At 37.5% G+C, this 20,049-nt stretch overlaps 1 protein-coding gene and 1 pseudogene across 4 annotated transcripts in view; both read left to right on the top strand.

The window, feature by feature from the left end:
- The window catches only part of SUGCT (succinyl-CoA:glutarate-CoA transferase), a 793,244-nt gene that overhangs the window by 716,516 nt on the left and 56,679 nt on the right, over positions 1-20,049 (top strand). The gene's annotated exons all lie outside the window — the stretch shown is intronic.
- Positions 1,003-3,217, top strand: LOC119249959 (heat shock protein HSP 90-beta-like; annotated as a pseudogene).

The following is a 20,049-nucleotide window of genomic DNA, read 5'->3' as shown; positions in this document are numbered from 1 at the left end:
TAAGATTTATTTTATTTATGCATAAAAGAACTGGGTTATTAGGCCAGAGGTGCGGGGGGGTGAGATGATTCACCAGAGACAGAGTGGGGAAAAGAACAGGCAGACTGACTGAAATACACTGCTGAGGGGAGCAGCGGGTGAGCCAGGAGAGGTCTGCTGCACCATGTAGGTAGCTTCCTGGCTGGCAGGGATCTAACTCATTCTGCAGAAGCTGTGGATAGCTTCACAGTGCTGCGCTTAACTCCTTCTGACACGAGGGAAGCTCTCTAGATTTTTTTTCCATGTTACATTTATATTTAGAAAAATGGCAAGAAAATGTAAAGTCACATACATTATATTTTAGAGATACAGTATAAGTAAATAGAATATTGCTTTTCCTAAAAAAAAATAGTCTGTTCATTTTTTTCTCTGTATGCTTTATCAGAGCTTTACATACTAATGTTATATCTCTTTCACACCATACATTTTAAATGTGCTTAACCATTTTATCAATAATTTCTGATTCTTTAGTTTTCTCATACTTTTATTGCCAAAATAACAGGCCATATGAACCTGTATTCCTAAAACATATACAGTGTTGTAAACCAATGTTACCGCAATAAAAAAATATATATTTGTTTTATTCTTTTTTTTTTAAAGATTTATTTATTTATTTATATAAGCACTGGGTATAGACAGAAGCACAAGAGGGTGAGAGAATTCACCAGAACCAGAGAAGGGGACAGAACAGGCAGAAGGACCGAAGTACACTGCTGAGGGGAGCAGCGGGCATGGCAGGAGAGGCATGCGCGCCATGTGAGACCCTCACTGGTGGCCGGAGATTGAACCGGTGTTGCAGAGGCTGCAGGGCAGCTTCGTAGCCCAGTGCTCAACCACTGCGCCACCAGGGGAGGCCCTTGTTTTATTCTTGAGCCCCCTGCTCCTCTTGCAAACTTGGGTTGTGAGCTGGACACAATCTCTGCCCACTCTGCGCTCTAGTGTTCACAACACTTCTCCTTTAAGATGTCCTCGGAAATGCGCTATAGAGAGGAGGAGGTGAAGACTTTTGCCTTACAGGCAGAAATTGCCCAACATATGTCACTTTCATCACATACCTTCTATTACAGTAGGAAAACTTCCTTTGGGAATTGATTAAAAAAATGTTTCTGGGGGCCTCCCCGGTGGCGCAGCGGTTGAGCGCTGGGTTGCTAAGCTGCCCACAGTCTCTGCAGTGCCCATTGGATCCCCGGCCACCAGTGAGGGTCCCACATGGCACGCAGACCTCTGCTGCTGCGCCCGCTGCTCCCCTCAGCAGTGTACTTCGGTCCTTCTGCCTGCTCTGCTCCCCACTCTGGCTCTGGTGAATTCTCTCACCCTCTCGTGCTTCTGACTGTACCCAGTGCTTGTATAAATAAATAAATAAATCTTTTAAAAAAATGTTTCTGATACCTTGCATAGTATGACAGTCAGATAGACCCTTTCAAGTTGGACTGTGGCAAAGAACTGAAAATTGACATCATCCCTAATTTTCAGGAACTCACCCACATTCTGGGGACACAGGTATTGGCATGGCCAAAGCTGATCTTATAAATGATTTGGGAACCATTGCCAAGTCTGGTACTAATGCATTTATGGAGGCTCTTCAGGCTGGTGCAGACATCTCTTGATTGGACAATTTAGTGTTGGCTTTTATTGTGTCTGCCTGGTGACAGAAAAAGTGGTTGGGCTCACAAAACACGATGATGATGAGCAATGTGCTTGTGAGTCTTCTGCTGGGGGGCCTTCACTGTATGCAGAGATCATGGCGACCCTATGGACTTGGGTACCAATGTGTTCCTCCACCTTGAAGAGAATCAGACCGAGTACCTAGAAGAGAGGTGAGCTGAAGAAGTGGTAAAAAAAATCTCAGTTCATCACCCTTTATTTGAAGAAGGAATGAGGTAAAGAAGTCAGTGATGATGAGTCAAAGGAAAAGTAAGAACAGGAAAATAAAGATGATGAAGAAAAGTTGAAAATTGAAGATGTGGACTCAGGATGAAGGAGATGATACCCATAAGGGTTAAAAAAAGGAAATTAAGGAAAATATATATTGATCAGGAAGAACTGAACAGGACTAAGCCCATTTGGACAAGAACCCCTGATATCATTACCCACAAGGAATATGGCAGATTCAATAAGATCCTAACCAATGACTGTGAGTCAAGCAGTTGTCTCTGGAATTTAGGACATGAATATCATTCTATTTTAGGCTCCCTTTGACTTTTTTGAGAAAAGTAAAAGAACAGCATCAAACTCTGTGTCCACCAGGTAACCATCATGGATAGCTGTGATGAGTTGATACCAGAGTAACATCCATGGTATAGTTGACTCTGAGGATCTGCCATTGAGCACCTCTCAAGATTTTGCCACAGAGAAAAATCTTGAAAGTCATTTGCAAAGACATCGTTAAGAAGTGCCTTAACTCTTCCCTGAGCTGGTAGAAGACCAGGAGAACTATAAGAATTCTATGAAGAATTCTCCAAAACCCAAAGCTTGGATTCCATGAGGATTCTATTGACAGTGCCTTTCTGAGATGCTGCACTATCATACTTCCCAGTATGGAGATGAGATGACTCTTCTTTCAGAATATGTCTCTTGCATGAAGGAGATCCAAAAGGTCAGCTATTACATGCCTGGTGAGAACAAAGAGCAGGTTGCTAGCTCTGTCTTTCTGGAGTGAGTGCAGAAGTGGGGCTTTGAGGTGGTCTCTATGACAGAGCCTACTGAAGAGTGGTGTGCAACAGCTTAGGAAGTTTGATTGGAAGAGCCTGGTCCATGGAGGGTTTGGAGCTGCCTGAGAAGGAGAAGAAAATAAAAGCGAGGATGGCCAAGTTTGAGAATATCTGCAAACTCCTGAAATAAATCTTGGCTAAGACGGTTGAAAAGGTGACAATATCCTATAGGCTGTGTCTTTGCCCTTCTGCATTGTGATAAGCACTTATGGCTGGGCAGCCAACATGGAATAACTTGTGAAAGCCCAAGCACTTTGGGACAACCGTATAATGAGTTAGATGACCAAAGGCACCTGGAGATCAACCCTGACAACCCGATAGTGAAGACTCTATGGCGGTAGGAAGAGGGGAACAATAATGACAAGGCTGACAGAGGCCGGATGGTGCTGCTGTTTGAAACTCCACTGTTCTTTTTCGGCTTCTCATTCAAGTTTCCCAAGACCCACTTAAAATACTTTTCATCTTAACCTTCTAGGTTGAAGGGCTGTCTGAAAGCTTTAGGGCACCATGCATTTGGGTTGGCACGTAGGTTCAATGAATCTGAAAATTGTAAGAGACTCCAGAAAAAAAAATTCATCACTGCCTAAGGTAAAAACAGTCCCAGGGGTCGCATTCCTCATCCATTCCCAGGTTAAGTACATTTCATAAATTTTAGTGTTTTCACTTAGCAAAAGTAACCAGGAGAATGGGACAACACAATTATTTCATGGCAATTCTTTTTCTATCACAGTATCTTGGGATGTCCAATAAACTTAAGAAATTCCCCTTTAATCCTTTATTTAACCTTTAAAACCACATGTTTCCTATTGCTTCCTTACTATGCCTTGTGATGAGGGGGATTCAGAATTAACAGGAATGAGTGAGGGTATAACTTCTCATGTGTAACCTGCCTGTGTGGGCGTTGTGTGGTCATGATGCTGTGGAAGGATGTTGGGGTTCAGCTAATTCTGTGCTGAAGAAAGGTCATTGTAAGCATGAATTTCTTCCTGGTATCAGTGATTAGCTAAACATCTAGCCAAAAACTGGAATGAAACTTGTGTCTTTTGTTTAAAACTCTGTGAGGACAGCATCCTGGAGTGTGTGTGGTGGAGACCAGCTGGTGCCAGGAATCGGACATCAGGCGGCCTTGGTGGTGGAGTTGTTTTAGTCCTTGAGATTAAGAGACAACAACCTCTTTTTTGGGGAAGCCCATATAGAAAGAGATAGGATTTTTAAGCTGCACAGGGAAGCCAGCTTTGTCAGGATCAGAAAGCTTTTCCTAATTAGCTGGCCTGAGTGCTTAATGTTCTCCTTATTTCCCTTTTGTTCTTCTTTAATATTTGTAAAGAAATTTTTCTGCAAGTTTCAGCCAATTTCAGCTGAAACTAATGAACACTAATGAACCTACTAGTTCATGTTTGTTTTAGAGCAGCAGAGAGAGAGAGGCAGTAGCAGTCCCCTGGAAAGGGAGGTGACTCCCAAGAGGAAAGACCTGGGAGTATTTGTTCAGATGCTCCTTTTCAACAGTAGGATCTCTGTTCAACGCTAAACTCTGAAGGTCTGTGACTGTGTTTTAGTAAAGAAAACAGCACTTTGATGAACTGTTAAGTAATACAACAATGTCAGTGTGGCTATGATGGGACACTGGCATAGTTTGACTGGGAGACTTACTTTCACCACTGAACTCCTCAGAGTTCTCAGTTATTCAACCTGGATCACTATGATTTAATTGTACAGTAGGTGCTGGGCCCTGTTAAAATTGATCCATCTCCTTTAAACTCACATGAAACTTCATCCCTCAAATCCAATTTTATTCTGAGCTTGCAAAGGGCAATGATAGCTTAAACATTTTTGATTGCTCGGTGCTGAGAATTGGCGTGTGACTCAATCGATGGTTATTGAATGAATATGCTTGTTAAATGACTATATATTAAATTAGTGTGAGAAAAACCTTTTACAAAGAGCAAGTGTTTCCATCCTTGCCTAAAGTACCTTCTTCATCATCTCAAAACTTAGTGTGCCAAGTCAGTATTCCCAAGGAGGTTTGAGCCTGGTTTCAGAGTAAGTAGAAGCACATAGTTTATAACAGTTGTTGGGAAAAACAGTCTCAGAACTTTGTGAGAAATTATTTTTAATCTACTCATGAACAAATCTTTGTAGTTATCTGAGACTAAAGTCCCTCTGATGGGACAAAACTAACAGCATTCTTTTTCACTCCCATTTTCAGGATTTCAAGTGGACCATTTAGTACTGTGTCAGTCATCCTCTTCTCATAGCTATTTCTAACACTATGTTAAAACCCTGCATTGCTGGGGATTACACTCAGAGGAGTAGATTCACTTGCTTCTGGGAAGTGTGCGCATACACTAATCCTTTCATAACACACTGTGAATTCCTGATCTCTTGGACCACAGAATGTCTCTTCTTTTGCTTCTGTCTAGTTCATCTTTTGTGTGAGATGAGCTGGGGATGAAATAGATTTAAAGCTATTATGAATGGAATACTAAAACAAGTAATAGTTGCTTGATAATTGTGTGAACAGCATTGGGAGACTTGATTAGAGTATATGCAGATACTACTCAGACTTCAGTTTCATGGAAAGGACGTTGAACTCACTCAGAATCTAACTTTTCTAGTTATGTGTTTATTTACTTTGAACAAATCACTTAGTCATCCCAAGTCTTCATTTGCTCACCCTAATACAAATAATACTCTACCTCCTATTACAAAAAGTAATATTAATCTTTCTCTACTTAAAGAGTCCAACACATAAGGCAATGTTGCATATTACATCTTGATAACAAACTATTCTTGTGGAGACCAATTTTATGGGGACATTCACATTTCTAATCTTGGTGAGTAATCTGATGGAAAACTTGTGAAAATCCCCAGCACAACTCTTCTCCTCTCTATACCCCATTTATAAATTCTATATTTTCAACATACATTTTATCAAATGATGCCAAGTGTTTATTTTATAAGGAAGCATGAGCTGCTGGGTTTTCTGTTCCCAGAGAAGAGGAGGACTTTCAGCTTGACTTGGTCTGACTACCTGTTTTCACTAATTCTTCAGGGGTCAGAATCATGACTCATTCAATTGCAATGAACTCTGATCATGCAGCAGTCTTTCTGTATCCTGTAACCCAATCCTTACAATATCTGCAGAGATATCAGCCTTAAAAAACAACTTTTAAGAAATTTATTCTCAATTAGATAGTATAACTTTGATATTGAGATATGTTTGGACCCAATTAAAGAAGAGGAACTTGAGGTAGATCCAGGAAAAGTTTCCAAGGTTAGGTCACAGTAACTGAGGACCAGGCAGACATCTATAAGTATTTTTCCTTTACACTACTTCCAAAGAAGCATATGAAAAATAAGACATTAAGTTATAAAAACTATACACAATATCCTCTAAATTGGTGGCTTTCAGAATGAAAAAACATATGGAAACAGAATTTTGCTACTGTAAAACAATTTACAAACTCATTAATTAGGCTTCTGTATGTAATTTAGCTGAAGGAACAACAATCTTAGCTTAATTAATACCTTGACTCTCCCTATAGAAAGTCAATAAGTAAAACATTGATTAAGGCTAATAGGAAACACAAAACCACAAATTCTCATTGCTTTGTGAAATTTGAGCACATTAGCTCAGACAAGTACAATGGCAATAAAATACTGAGACCACAATAAATGATTATAGTGCATAATAAAAAAATAAAGATGGCAGCTATTAATGAATCTGCAATGATTATGCTCTGTGAGCTGTGTTGTAGAGTGTTCTTAGTTTCATGTATTCAGCATTATGTCTATGATTAACAAGAGAAATTATTATCTTAGCTGTGAGGTTGGCCTTATCAGAAGTTATTTGGCTTAACCTGGCAATTATGTCTGATTTTAATTATGTTAATGGAAGGTAAAGATATTCATAGACTTAAATTAAAATGAGGTTCATTAGCAGAAACAATTCTGAATATTTTTGCTAATTATACTGTTGCATATCATTCAAATGATTGAAAGAGCCATGCTAAACAATTCTCCACAGAAATAGCCAAGAGTAAAATATGATTAATTCCTATGATAAAAGAAAAAAATAATGGAGATACACATACACATGGCTCAGGGGTCATAGGACTGGTATTCAAAATACTTAGCAAGAGTTAATCATGAGCTGTCACCAAGATAAATAATTTTGACATCAGAGCAGTGCTGCTGCAGATGCACCCTGACCAGGTTTTAGTCCTTTATATTTTACATCATTAGAAATATCAGAGGACTCCTGGGACTGAGGGGTGCATAGAGGACCCCCATAGAGGATTTATGTATCTATATGTCAATAACCAATATAGATGTACCAGTGCATAAAAGATGCATATCAGCCATGGGAAATATCTAATAATTCATTAGTAAGCATTTGATTCATTTTCCATTAAACTTTACAAATGAAACTGTCCTGATGGTGGTCTTCATTGTCAGAATTAATACACAAGCCCAGAGCAAGCACAAAAGAAGCATATGTCAGGTACAATAGTGTATAAAAATCCTTAAGTAATATCTGAAATTACCATTTCTGGTTATAAAACACTAGCTTGTGGCATACCAACCTCCTGACAAGAACAATAAGAAAAATTGGATACATTTTTAAATCAGTTTGAAAGCACTAAGGAGCAACCAGTGAAGCTATATCTTCAGAGACAAAACCCCAAAGAGAAAGGAAACAAAATGCAGTGAGACCTGTGAACTCCTTCACTTCCCACACTTAAAATAGTACCATTTTTAATTAAAAAAAACATTTTAAATTAACATATTTATTAATTATTTGTTAAAATTTTATTGATTTACAAGTTGTTTCCACAACTATACAATTTTGGGACAGTGTCACAACTCCTCATTTGCACATACTTCTCCTGCTCTCCACCAAAGCTCCAGTGCCCTTACTCAGTCACTTTCTCTCCCCGATCTTCTGCTGTCTACCTCCCGATACTCTCTGGCAATCAATATATTTTCAAAGAGTCTAAGAATTATTTTTGTTGTTTTTTCTAGTTTTTTTTTTTAATTTAGTTACTTATATTCCACAAATGAATAAAACCATCTGGTAACTTTTACTTTCTGACTTATTTCACTTAACATAACAACCTCCTACATCCAACCATTTTTTTTCCCAAAAGGCATTATTTCATGAATTTTAATAGCTGAGTAGTATGCCACCGAACATATATTCCACAATTTCTTTATCCGGTCATCTGTCAGTAGACATTCAGGTTGCTTCCAAGGCTTAACTATAGTAAATAATAGTGCTTTGAACATAGGAGTGCATAAATCTTTTTGTATTAGTGTTTTCATATTCTTTGGGTAAATACCTAGAAGTGGTATTGCTGGATTATATGGTATTTTCATTTTCTTTTTAGGAATTACCATACTGTCTTCCATAGATGATGCACCAGTTTTTCTGGGTTTACATTTAGGGAGATTTAAGGGAGCTGGACAAGGGAAAATTGGATAGTAGAAGATAAATATGGGACTCTGAAATTTGGGAAGAAGAAGATGTACCAGCTCGGGATGTTGGGACCCAAAGATTGGCACGGCAGTGAATTAACTGGAGTTCATTTCTGCCACATATATCCCAAACTGGGTTTTGGAGAAGCTAGAAATCAAGAAGTTCTACACCAAAATAATAACAAATGTCTGTTGTCCCAAGAAATGCCTGTTCTCTCTGCAACTGACTAAGATGCAGACTAGAAAGAAAGACTTTAAGTCAATAACCTCTCTAGTCAAACACCACAGAAATAAGCTGTACTCCCACCTGTCAGCAAAGACAGAGAAGGAATGTTGGACTTTTGTTGTAGCCAAGCTGAAATGAGAGCCTTCCTCCTAATAGATACCCACAGTAAGATGTGGTCAGAAGTGACCAGGTAAAGAGGCCATATCTATCTGCCAGTAATGAGCGCCATCCCATGGTGAAAGTGAAGACTTGTGTGAAGAAAGAACTTCTATCCTTACTGAACAGTAACAAAACACTCCTCCCTATCCATACTGTAGTGGTGTCAGAGGATGCCAAGGATGGCAGAGGATAAGCAGAGGATGGTGTGCATCATCTTGCAGTAATGGCAAGTTACATACTTGACCTGTCATGTCAGTGGAAGCCCCATTTGTAGGAATAATCAGCCAATTCTCTCCTTGTGAGTTAGGGTGATATCAGCAGATATCTGGTGGAAAATCTCAATGTCCACCCTGCCCAGCAGTGTTGTGGAGCCCCCATCACCATCACCACTTCCAACACCACTGCAGGGTGCCAATGGAAACACACTGGGAAATCCTGGCTTCTACCATCACCTTACAGCAAACTTTCCCCTGCCAGCATATTCTCAGAGGAGACCTACTAAAACATGTAAATAAGAACCAGAGTTTCAAGATATCTTAGATACAATTGAAAATCAATCTTCATACCAAGAACCAGCAAAATCTCAAGAGTAGAATAGATAAACATCAGTTGCCAACAGTGAGAATGCACAGGTATTGGAGTTATCTGATGAAGATTTTAAAGTAGCCAGTTTATTTATATATATTTAAAGATTTATTTATTTATTTATACAAGCACTGGGTACAGTCAGAGGTGTGGGAGGGTGAGAGAATTCACCAGAGCCAGAGCAGAGAACAGAACAGGCAGACTGACGAAATACACTGCTGAGGGGAGCAGCGGGTGCCACAGGAGAGGTCTGCTGCACCATGTGGGGCCCTCACTGGTGGCCGGGGATCGAATGGGCACTGCAGAGACTGTGGGCAGCTTCGCAATCCAGCGCACAACCGCTGTGCCACCGGGGAGGCCCAAAGTAGCCATTTTAAAAGTGCCTTAACAAGCCACTATAAATATACTTGAAACAAGGGGAAAAGTAGAAAACCTCAGCTTTGAACTAGAACATATAGCAGAGGACCAAATAAAAATGACATAATATATTGAACTTATGAAGTTTCCATTCTCTTGAGATAGCTCTGTGTGGGTTGAGACATGACTTTAAAATTCAGACATTTCTCAAATTCTGTATCAAGTTTTATTTTCCATTTGACTCTCTTATATTCTTTTTCCCCTTGGATGGCTCAGATAGGGCTGCTACTCCTTCCTTGGTCAATGAGGAAACATTCATCTATTGCATTCTCCTGGTCAAAGAGTTTAGTTCAAGGTAGATATTTAGAGAATATGAAGGTAGATAGTCAGAAGATATCTACCTTGATATCAGATCAAGATATTCAAAGAAAATTCTGGAGTTCCTGTAGAAATTATTGGGAAAGTTGCCTGTTTTAGTTGGATTTGTTCAACTTCTAGACTTTAAACACAAGCCTTTTATTGTATTTGCCACCACTTCATGGGGGTCTGCTTGTCGTGAGCTAAGAGATAGGAAAGAAGACATGCCAGAACTTAGGGGCCTGGTGACACAGTTTGGTCACCTTGATCCATCTGAATTTTCTTGAGTTAGATCACTTACTTCTTCAAGAACTCGAAGAAATAGAGAATCAGGGAAGAGATTCTGAAAGATTAGGAAAATGCATTCAAGTTCCCTTTCTTCACTAGTAAATGCTGGAAGTAAAATCTAAAGACAGAGTGGCTGATCCCAAAGATTACCTTTGATGTAAGATTTATCTGTATATATATATATGAGGAAGAAAAATTGTGTTACCCGTAGTAATTTACCCATCAATGAGTTTCCACTGCTGTATTGCAATTTTCATATAGTAATATGAAATATTACTAGTAATATTTTCATATAGTAATATAGTAATATGAAAAACCAAATACGTAGTTGTGAGCCAATACACAAAGAAGAGAGTTTTATTAAAATATATTTTATCTGAAGGCCTAATACAGATTTAAAGAATTATTCCCATGAATAATGGGTAACAGCATGGGCAATAGAAATCATTTTCAGACAAATAACATTATTTTCAGTGCAATAGTGAAATAATTCAAGAATGTTATGTCACTGGATGCAGCCTTATGTTCAAATAATCATTTCAACTCTGAGCACTTTCTTTACCTTAGAAAAATTGAAATCTGAGGTATCACTGGTGATTTTTAGAAGCACTCTATAACTTATCAAATGATGAATAAATATTTGAGTGTGATCTGTTTCCGATATAATCTTGTATTCTGTCCTTAGACAATAACCCATGTTCATTATTTCCATCTGTAAGCAATGAGCTAAATTGCTTTTTTGATGCAGTCCTTTCATTTACTAGTCAGAGAATATTACAAATGATTGAAAGGATTTATAAAATGAGGTGGCTGAGATTTGTTCTTATTTGCTTCCAGCTGAAAGAATAATTGACTTAATGCTTCCAGGATATGGAGGAGCTAACAGATGTCATAAGAGCAGAGAAAGCTATTTTGGAAAGATCACTCAGAAACCAAAAATAATCTTTTCTTTTACAAAATTCATAAACTTCATTTATCAGACATTAATTACATTTGACAGAAAATGCATTTTCTATTTACATAAAATATATTTTTTGACTTTCAGTTAAGAGAATAGAAGTTGTCATGATAAAGGCAAGACAACTAGATTAAAATTAGTATAAATAAATTTATCTCATTCAAATCACCACTATAAGCTCTATCTTTGTATTTCTTTACTGTCTATAAAATGTAAATAAGTTTGCTTAAAGACAAAAAATAGTTAAAAATCAAAGAATATTTTTACTTCTTCTTTTTCTTTAATCAGCTTTCTAATTCATTTGTGTTCCCCCAAACAGTCATTTCATGTGAGTATTTTGTTCCACAAATTCAGAGGCTGTGGATTTACTTTACCGATCATAGCTTTGTAAGACTTGCTAACTAGGTCAACTTGGTATGCCTGAAAGAATAACCACAATGCTGTGTGTAGGAATTTTAAGAGCAAGATGGAAGTTTGAAGGAATAATTTTCTTAATGCTGTTTCCATAGGTTGCACATAAACAAACAGTAGGATCTTGGCAAGTTTTTGCAGTCAAAGCCAATGTTTAGTAAAAGCAGGAGGAATGGAAAATGGAAATTTTATTCCTGAATTTATGTTTTTTCTTACCTTGGTCCAAATTCTTACTGCTAAAACAATCCAAAAAAATATTTAAGATCTTACCTGGGTTGCCACCCTGCTCTTAAAAACATGTTCTTAAAATGAATTGGTTTGTTTCTGACAGATACTCTCTTTGGAAATTATCAAGAATACTATGAATATGGCAACATTTGGCCTTGTGTACTTGTGCTTATTTCACTCTTTCATTGGTTTGCCCTTTTTTTTTTTCCCCCCTGGGAAAACTTCTACATACATGAAGATCACAAGCAGCCATTTTGACACTTTCCCTCTGATCACACTTGATTGGTCAAGGGCTCACATTTTGTAATTATAATGGAAGAAAGAGTTTCTGTTTGGTAGTTAAAGATACAGATTTTAACTTAAAAAGATACATTTCATCTATATGTGTGTGTGTGTATGTGTTTGTGTGTGTGTGTGTGTGTGTGTGTGTGTGTGTAGAAGATCTGGGCTGTAGGCCAGAGGTGTGGGGAGTGAGAAGATTCACCAGAGACAGAGTGGGGAGCAGAACAGGCAGATTTATTTAAATACACTGCTGAGGGGAGCAGTGGGCAAGGCAGGAGAGGTCTGCTGTGCTATGTGGGTTAGCTCCCTGGCTAGGGATCGAAGTCATGCCACAGTGGCTGGTGATATCTTGATAGCACTGAGATATTAACCTCTTGCCACTGGGAGGCCCCAGATCTATCCTTTCTTAAAGAACAAATTATTGTGCTTCAAATTTTGTTTCAGTAGAGCAGGTAGTCAGTTTTTAAAACATTTCTGTGCAATGACATTCCCTAGCTGGTCCCAATGCATAACTATGCTGGGAAAGTACAGCTTCAGAGTCTATCTTTTCAGATTCACTTCTTTTATATGATTTTTTTAAAAAATGTTTTGTTTTTTTTTTTATTAAGGCAACATTTATTCCAACAGTATATATGATTTAGGGGTGAGGTGCACACCTCTTCTGATGTAGGTTACCACACCAACCATTCCACCAAATACCAATAAGTATGGTCCATTTTAAAAACTGTAATTAGTTTCAGTGAGTAGCTATATTTGTCCAATTATACTGACAGATCTGACCGTAAATGGAATTTCTGGTTGAGCAATCATGATACATATTTCTGAGTTTTTAGAAGTGTGCGAGAAGAGAGGGGAATGACAAGAAAAATGGGAAGAGATAGTGACTCTTGGTAAGCCCAGTACTCCTGTCCCTAGAGGCCAGTTCAGAAATGATTAGGGTGTCTCGACCCTTAACATTAATGACATCCTCTCCCAGTTAGTTATTTAATTGATCAGTTTCTTACTCTCTATATTTTTTGCAATTATAGAGCAGTCATGAGACCATTTGCACTGACTAGCAACATCCCATACATATGCCTTGAGCTGTCTGATTGTATTCCTCTGTAGATAATATTTTCTCTTTCTCTATTGCTCAATTTAAGAGTATTAGGGTATGGATTTTTAATGTTTTATTGCCTAACTTGAAATTTTTTAGGCTTCCTGAATCTGAGAAGTCATATCTTCCATTAATTCTGGAAAATTCTCCAAATGTTGATTCTGTTTTCTCCTGGAATTGCAATTAAATGTGTTTTTATTGTTTCACCTTATCTGTAATAACTTTTACCTTCAGTTCTGCTTTGTAATTGACTAAATGTGTCTTTAGCTATGTCTAATGTTTAATAATTGCACTGTTTTAAATTTAATGATTTTTTTTTCATTTCTGGAAGCTCGTTTTCAAATATTTCTGATTATTCTTATACACTTTTGTTATTTCTTTTAATATTCACTCTTTTTATTTCTTTTAATATTCACTCTTTTTCTTTAAACAAATTTATATTTTGTTTTTTTAAAGATTTTATTTTTTTATTTATGCATACAAGAACTGGGGTACAGGCCAGAGGTGCCAGGGGTGGGTGGGAGGATTCACCAGAGACAGAGTAGGGAACAGAACAGGCAGACTGACTAAAACACACTGCTGAGGGGAGCAGCAGGCGAGCCAGGAGAGGTCTGTTGCGCCATGTGGGTAGCACCCTGGCCAGCTGGGGATCGATCTCATGCTGCAGAGGCTGCAGATAGCTTCATAGTACTGTGCTTAACCCCTTGTGCCACCAGGGAAGCCCCCAAAATTATATTTTGGATCTCATAATCTAATATCTGAAATATTTGAATATCTGATACTTTGTTTTGCTCTCTGGTTCATGGTGACTGCTTTCCAGGAGTGTTTTATATGTTATGTACATTGGAAATGTATCTGTCAGAATATTTTGAAACTCAGATTGCAAGCACATTCCTTTGTGCTGGCTTTCTGATAGACAGACACCTGTGGCATATTAAACTCAGTGACTCTTTATTTTTTTTTAAGATTTATTTATTTATGCATACAAGAGCTGGGGTACAGGCAAGAGGTGTGGGGGTTGAGAGTATTCACCAGAGACAGAGTGGGGAACAGAACAGGCAGACTGTCCGAAGTATACTGCTGAGGGAAGCAGCGGGCGAGTCAGGAGAGGTCTGCTGTGCCATGTGGGTTGCTCCCTGGCTGGCTGGGGATCGAACTCGTGCTGCAGAGGCTGCGGTTAGCTTCATAGGTTGTGTCTTAACCCCTTGCGCCACCAGGGAGGCCCCCCAGTCACTCTTTAAACTTCACTTCTCCTCATAGTGACTCTCAGAAAGGTATGAATCTACCTGCAAACCTGGATGAGGGCTGGCTTGTGGGCATTTATGTCACAGTTGTAACATTGGTAGATGCTTTTAAGGCAGCTTTAAACTTTATAATTTTAGTTTTTATTATTTTTACTGTTGTGTCCTCCCACCCTCACCACTTCCCAGGATTTCTTTTACTTTCTTGTTAATTCATTCATACACTAAAATATTTTAAAACACATATACAGTATATATTATATGTAAATATATGAAATATATAATATAAATTGTATATTGGTGTATGATTTATTTAACATTTTTAAATATCTTGGATCAAAGGGGTTTTTCATGAGAGCTATTCCGCTATATTTACATCAACAGAAGTTCCATGTTCTTTTTAAAAAATTATTAACTAGCATATTTTCATTCCCTAATTCTCATTTCATGTCACAGTTATATTGAATAATCAAGCATTATAAAAGTTTATAGGAATCTTAATATTGATATCTTACAAAATCCTCAGTTGTTTTTTGCTCATGAGTAATGTGTATGGATGGATTTCAAAGTGAGTTCCATAGTACACTAATTTGTAGTTGCATGGCCAAAAAAGTGTGGGAAACATTGAGTTAAATAAAATTATGTATTTCTTACTGAGGAAAGCGTGTGATGTATAAATGTGTATCCTGTAGACTGAGATGACTCCTAGGGCTGATGCGCTTCCCTGAGGTACACTTGAGGTATGGCTAAGGCCACCAGAAGGGGGATGTGATGGGATGTGGGCAAAAGGGGAAGGGATGTTTAATGGAGGATTGTTGGCCCTTTGGTGGAGGGTGTGGTGATTAACATATATTTGTAGAGGCGTAAGCCCATTGCCCTAACACATGTACTGTAACATAAATCACCAATAACTCCATACGTATAAATTTAAAAAAAAAATAAAATCTTAGAAAAAGCCCCAAACAAACAATAAAAAGCCAGACAAAAGAGAGGTAGATAGGAGCAGAGCCAAGAGAAGAACTCAGTTCTCACTCTTCCTTTCTCTTTATTATCACAATGAAACATTTTGTAAAGAGCTGCTTCTGAAACTATTTGCAGTAGTACCCCATCCTCAAATTGAACTGCATTTGAAACCAATCTTATTTCACTAAATGAAAGGAAAGTTGGTCTCTCTCCCAAATAACTAAATAACGATAAACCTAGGAGTTCTTCAAGGAAAATAAAATCTCATGTAGAAAAGCAGGCATTCCAGTTCTTGATATAAAGTAGAAAATAGAAGTTTTCATATGACTTCAATTCAATCAGTGTGGAGATACAATAATTTTGTCTAATTTTTAAGAGGGTTTATGCTCTCTTGAAAAATCATAGTTTGTTAGGTTGGCAACGAACAAACTCCCAAGAGCAAGTTAAGATAGAAAACATTTTTAAAAACTACTTATGGATTTCAGCCAGCTGAATGTGCACAGTTTCTGACTATTAGTATATTCTTCCCCCTAATACCCACAAAATGGACTGTGGGAACTGGAGAAGGTGAAGCGCAATGCTATTTACATTTTTGTGCCAAAACATTATGAAGTGAAATAGTCAAACATGCTGAGTGAGTGCAGCATATGAAAATTAATAGGAACATTTTGAATATGTAATCTTTTACTTGAAATACTATAAATGAAAGTGTTTCTATCAAGGTATTTTTAAATGTTTCTTTTCTTTTTAACACTCATTTATAAGAAGTTCTTTGGATCTTAGAGCTCAAAGTTCTTTCCTTTAAAGACTTTCTTTTTCTCTATTTGTAAACAACAAGTACTTTTCAGGGGAAAATAAAGCACAAAGTGTCTTGGGTGCACTAAGTAGTTAATGACATCTATAATGTTGAGATAGACAATGAAGATGATCATTGGGTTTGGAATTCCAGTTATCAATCTGTGAAAGCAAGCAGATCTACACAAAGGTATTCAAAGCAGTTGAGAAACATTTAAAGGCCAAGGAGTGAGCTAAATATTTCTGAAAAGGTGGTTTCTAAGTTGGAATCTTAGTAGAATTTGCACAAACAAGAATTATTGTGATGCATTCATAACAATGAGAAAACCAAAGAGGAAGTAAAGAAAAAATATTGAACTTTTATTCTTCTTTGGGTTCCAGGCTATGCACAGTATCTATATTATCATATTCTTATGTTTGTGTCTTAAAAGCATGGGCTAGCTTCTGTCATCATTCCATTTTATAAATAGGTCTTAGCAAATGAACTTGCTCATGATCTTACTTTATAAATGGCAGATTGGGACTGGAACCTAATTTTTTTGCCTCTGACACCATAGAGCTGGTGTTAATCACTAAGCTATGTTGCCTTTTACAATGTGGCTACAGGTTATATATCTTTTTTACATCTTTGACACTTTTGAGAAAGGTTTTGACTTCATGTAATGATTCTAAACCAGTGACAGTGTGGAGCCACTTGTACCCCAGTGGTGTGGACATGAGGCAGATACTGGAAAAAGACAATGACAGTGAGTGGAGACCAGCACTAGATGAGCTTGCGGCTGATTTTTGAGGATGAGCCAAGGGCAACAGGAAGGTGAATAGCCAAAGAAAATGGTAGGGCAGACCCAGAGTTAAGTGGGCTATGAATAATGTTGTAACTGAATCATTCCATTTCTGAGAAAAAACATCTTTAAGTGGCTATGACCAAGTTTCCTCAATTTATAGCCAACAGAGTATTCTAAGGGGGCCATTTTAGTCTTGTGGTAGCTTTTCAGATGTCTAATAGGGTCGAGAGGACAATAGGTGAGGTGCAACTTAATTCCATGTATTTTACGTTAGTTTTTCTGAAATAGCACAATATGAATTAATTATTTAATTATAAAAGTATTTGACTAAAAATCCTGAACTTTGAAGTCACTATTTAAGTTAAAGTACACAATACTGCATAGTTAGAGTAATAAACAAAACTGAAATACCTGCCCTTTTTTTTCTCACAAAAAGTACACATGCGCAGGTCCCTATGAAGCAACCTATTATTTGGAAAATATGACTACTCTCATCACAGTGCGCAGTTCAATTATTTCAGTTTCCTTACTCAAGAGTTCTCTGACTCTTAGAGTGTTCCATCTTCTGAAACTCTTCTTCCTCTTCTATTTACACTTTGAATTATTGGTCCCATAGTTACGCAAGCTGGAAACTTTGCAGTCATTTTATGTTGCTGCTTCTCCCTCAACCCCTACATCCATACGGCCAAAGAACTCTCACTTTCAAGTCATATATACCTTTCAAATGCATCCTGTCTTCTCTGTTCCTAAATTCCCCATCCTGCCTACCTTATAAGTCAGTGGGCTGTTTTATATTCAACTTTTGGGTCATATTCAATATTTGATTCTCAGTCCAGTTCATTGTTGTCCAGCTTCAGAATTATGTGATGAAAAGCATGGATCCCCAAAGGGATGCCCAGGGTCTGCTTTGTTTTGAATGGATGCTGTAAGCCTCTCAATAATAGATTCACACTCTATATGCCCTTTACATGCAAGTGCAAATTCAGATCCCATGGTCTGTAATCCATAACTTTGAACCCCATCAGCTTTCCCCACCTGTCTTGCCACACTCCCGAACTCATGTCTAATATATTAGCTGCTCAGACTTATTTGTACATGACATGAAGCAGTGCATGGTCTCATGTTATTTCCTCTGCCTGAAGTGTCATCCCTGCGCTATCCACCAGGACAGCTCTAATCCCTCCTTCGAAACCCCAGGATCAGCAATTGGGATGGATTCCCTAGCCATGCACAGATACTCCAGGCTGCTAAGCTGCCTTACAACTTTATTTTTTTTAAATACTGTTTTTTATGTCCTCCGTGGTGGCGCAGCAATTGAGCGCTGGGTTGCAAAGCTGCCCGCAGCCTCTGCAGCGCCGGTTCAATCCCCGGCCACCGGGTGAGGGTCCCACATGGCGTGCAGACCTCTCCTGCCGCACCTGCTGCTCCTTTCAGCAGTGAATTTCGTCAGCCTGTCTGTTCTGTTCCCTGCTCTGGCTCTGGTGAATTCTCTCACCCTCCCGCCCTTCTGACTGTACCCAGTGCTTGTATAAATAAATAAATAAATCTTAAAAATATATATATTTCTAAAAAAAATACTGTTTTTTTTAATTTTACAGGTATTTAGAATTTGTAAAATACAAATCACAAGTTGATAAAACTGAATATATTTCAAATATAAAATCATAAACATTAAAAATATCAAGCAAGCAGACTGTTCTAATTTTCATTACCACATGAAAATTTTTTCAATTAAAATAAATTAAACACATTTAATATGAAGTATTAATGAAATTTAAAGGGAAATAGATAACTCTTACATCTACATTTCTAATTTTTATCAGACTGTATAATAATACATTTTTAAATTCTATCTTTCCCTCTACCCAGGGAATTTCTCACATGATAACTCATATATACATTTTACCCCCAACCCCTTGCATAAAATCTGAATCAATTGATAAATTTGCTGGGTAGGTGATTGTGCTAATATTAATTAATTATGACAAAGAAATGTCTGTGCCCCTATTGATAGAAATTTTATTATTTTAGAGGGTACATGCCTATTTGTGAATACTTTGAGACCTGTATAGATGAATAAGTATAGATAAAAGAAAAAGATATTTTCAAGTTACTGAGACAGAACATCAAAGTATTCAAAATAGGAAAATTATTGTAACAATAGTAAAAGAAAACATTAGAATTCATTGCTTGCTCACATAGCTTTTATCAAAATAAGAAGAAAATTCTGGTAAATAAAACATCCTAGTGCTAGTGAAATTTCAAAGTATATTGGTAGCTTGAACTTTAAATATGTTGTTAAACAAACAAAAAGAAAACATTCAAACTCTTCCCCTTTGTGCTTATGGGGCCTTTGGGATCTACAGAAAAGGTCTTCTTCTTTAATCCAAACATTTAAATCCAAACTGATTTTTTCAATCAACATCAGCGTCATTGTAAAATGTTGATAGCTTTGCTTATGTATAGCATGACACTTTCAGAAGCTTCCAAAGAAAGCAGATTAAAAGTGTCATGTGCATTTTTTTTCCTGAAAAATTGACTAAAGTATGTTTTCTTAAAGAAAATTACCCAAACAACCAAAGGAAAAGTGAGACAGAGTGAAGGGATAGACAAAGGTTGGTTGGTTGATGGTTGACATGTGAAACCCTTTACCATTTATAAAATATTTAGGTTATTTGAGCTGAGGAGGAAATTGCTAAGGATTAGGTTTATAGCACTTGACCACGTCTCAAAAGTGCTATTCTATAAAACTTGTCAAAGACAAAAAAAAAAAAAAAAGGGCAGCAATCCCATTAGGAAACCTGGACTTTGCATCCTGTCGTTTATTAAATTTGTCAGTTGAAGCAGTAAGGATTATGGCAGTAGATTTATTAATTTTTTAGAAAACCTGGCATGGAGAAGCCTTACCCTTGGCACCAGCCTGGAAAATGTGGTGAAGGAAGTTTGTGAAACAAGCAGAATGCTGAATACCTGCCGTGAAAAAGTCATTACCATAAGCAAATATGTCACTAAGGAAGCCAGGTAACAAATTTGAGAAGGGCTCTCTTCCTAAAAATCAGCAAGATTTTATTCAGAATCCTTTTGTATACA

This window comes from Talpa occidentalis, unplaced genomic scaffold, assembly GCF_014898055.3.
Source record: "Talpa occidentalis isolate TD23 unplaced genomic scaffold, MPIMG_talOcc4v2.1, whole genome shotgun sequence".
Lineage (NCBI taxonomy): Eukaryota > Metazoa > Chordata > Mammalia > Eulipotyphla > Talpidae > Talpa > Talpa occidentalis.
Note: the sequence above shows the minus strand (reverse complement) of the source record. Positions and strands in the feature narration are given on the sequence as shown.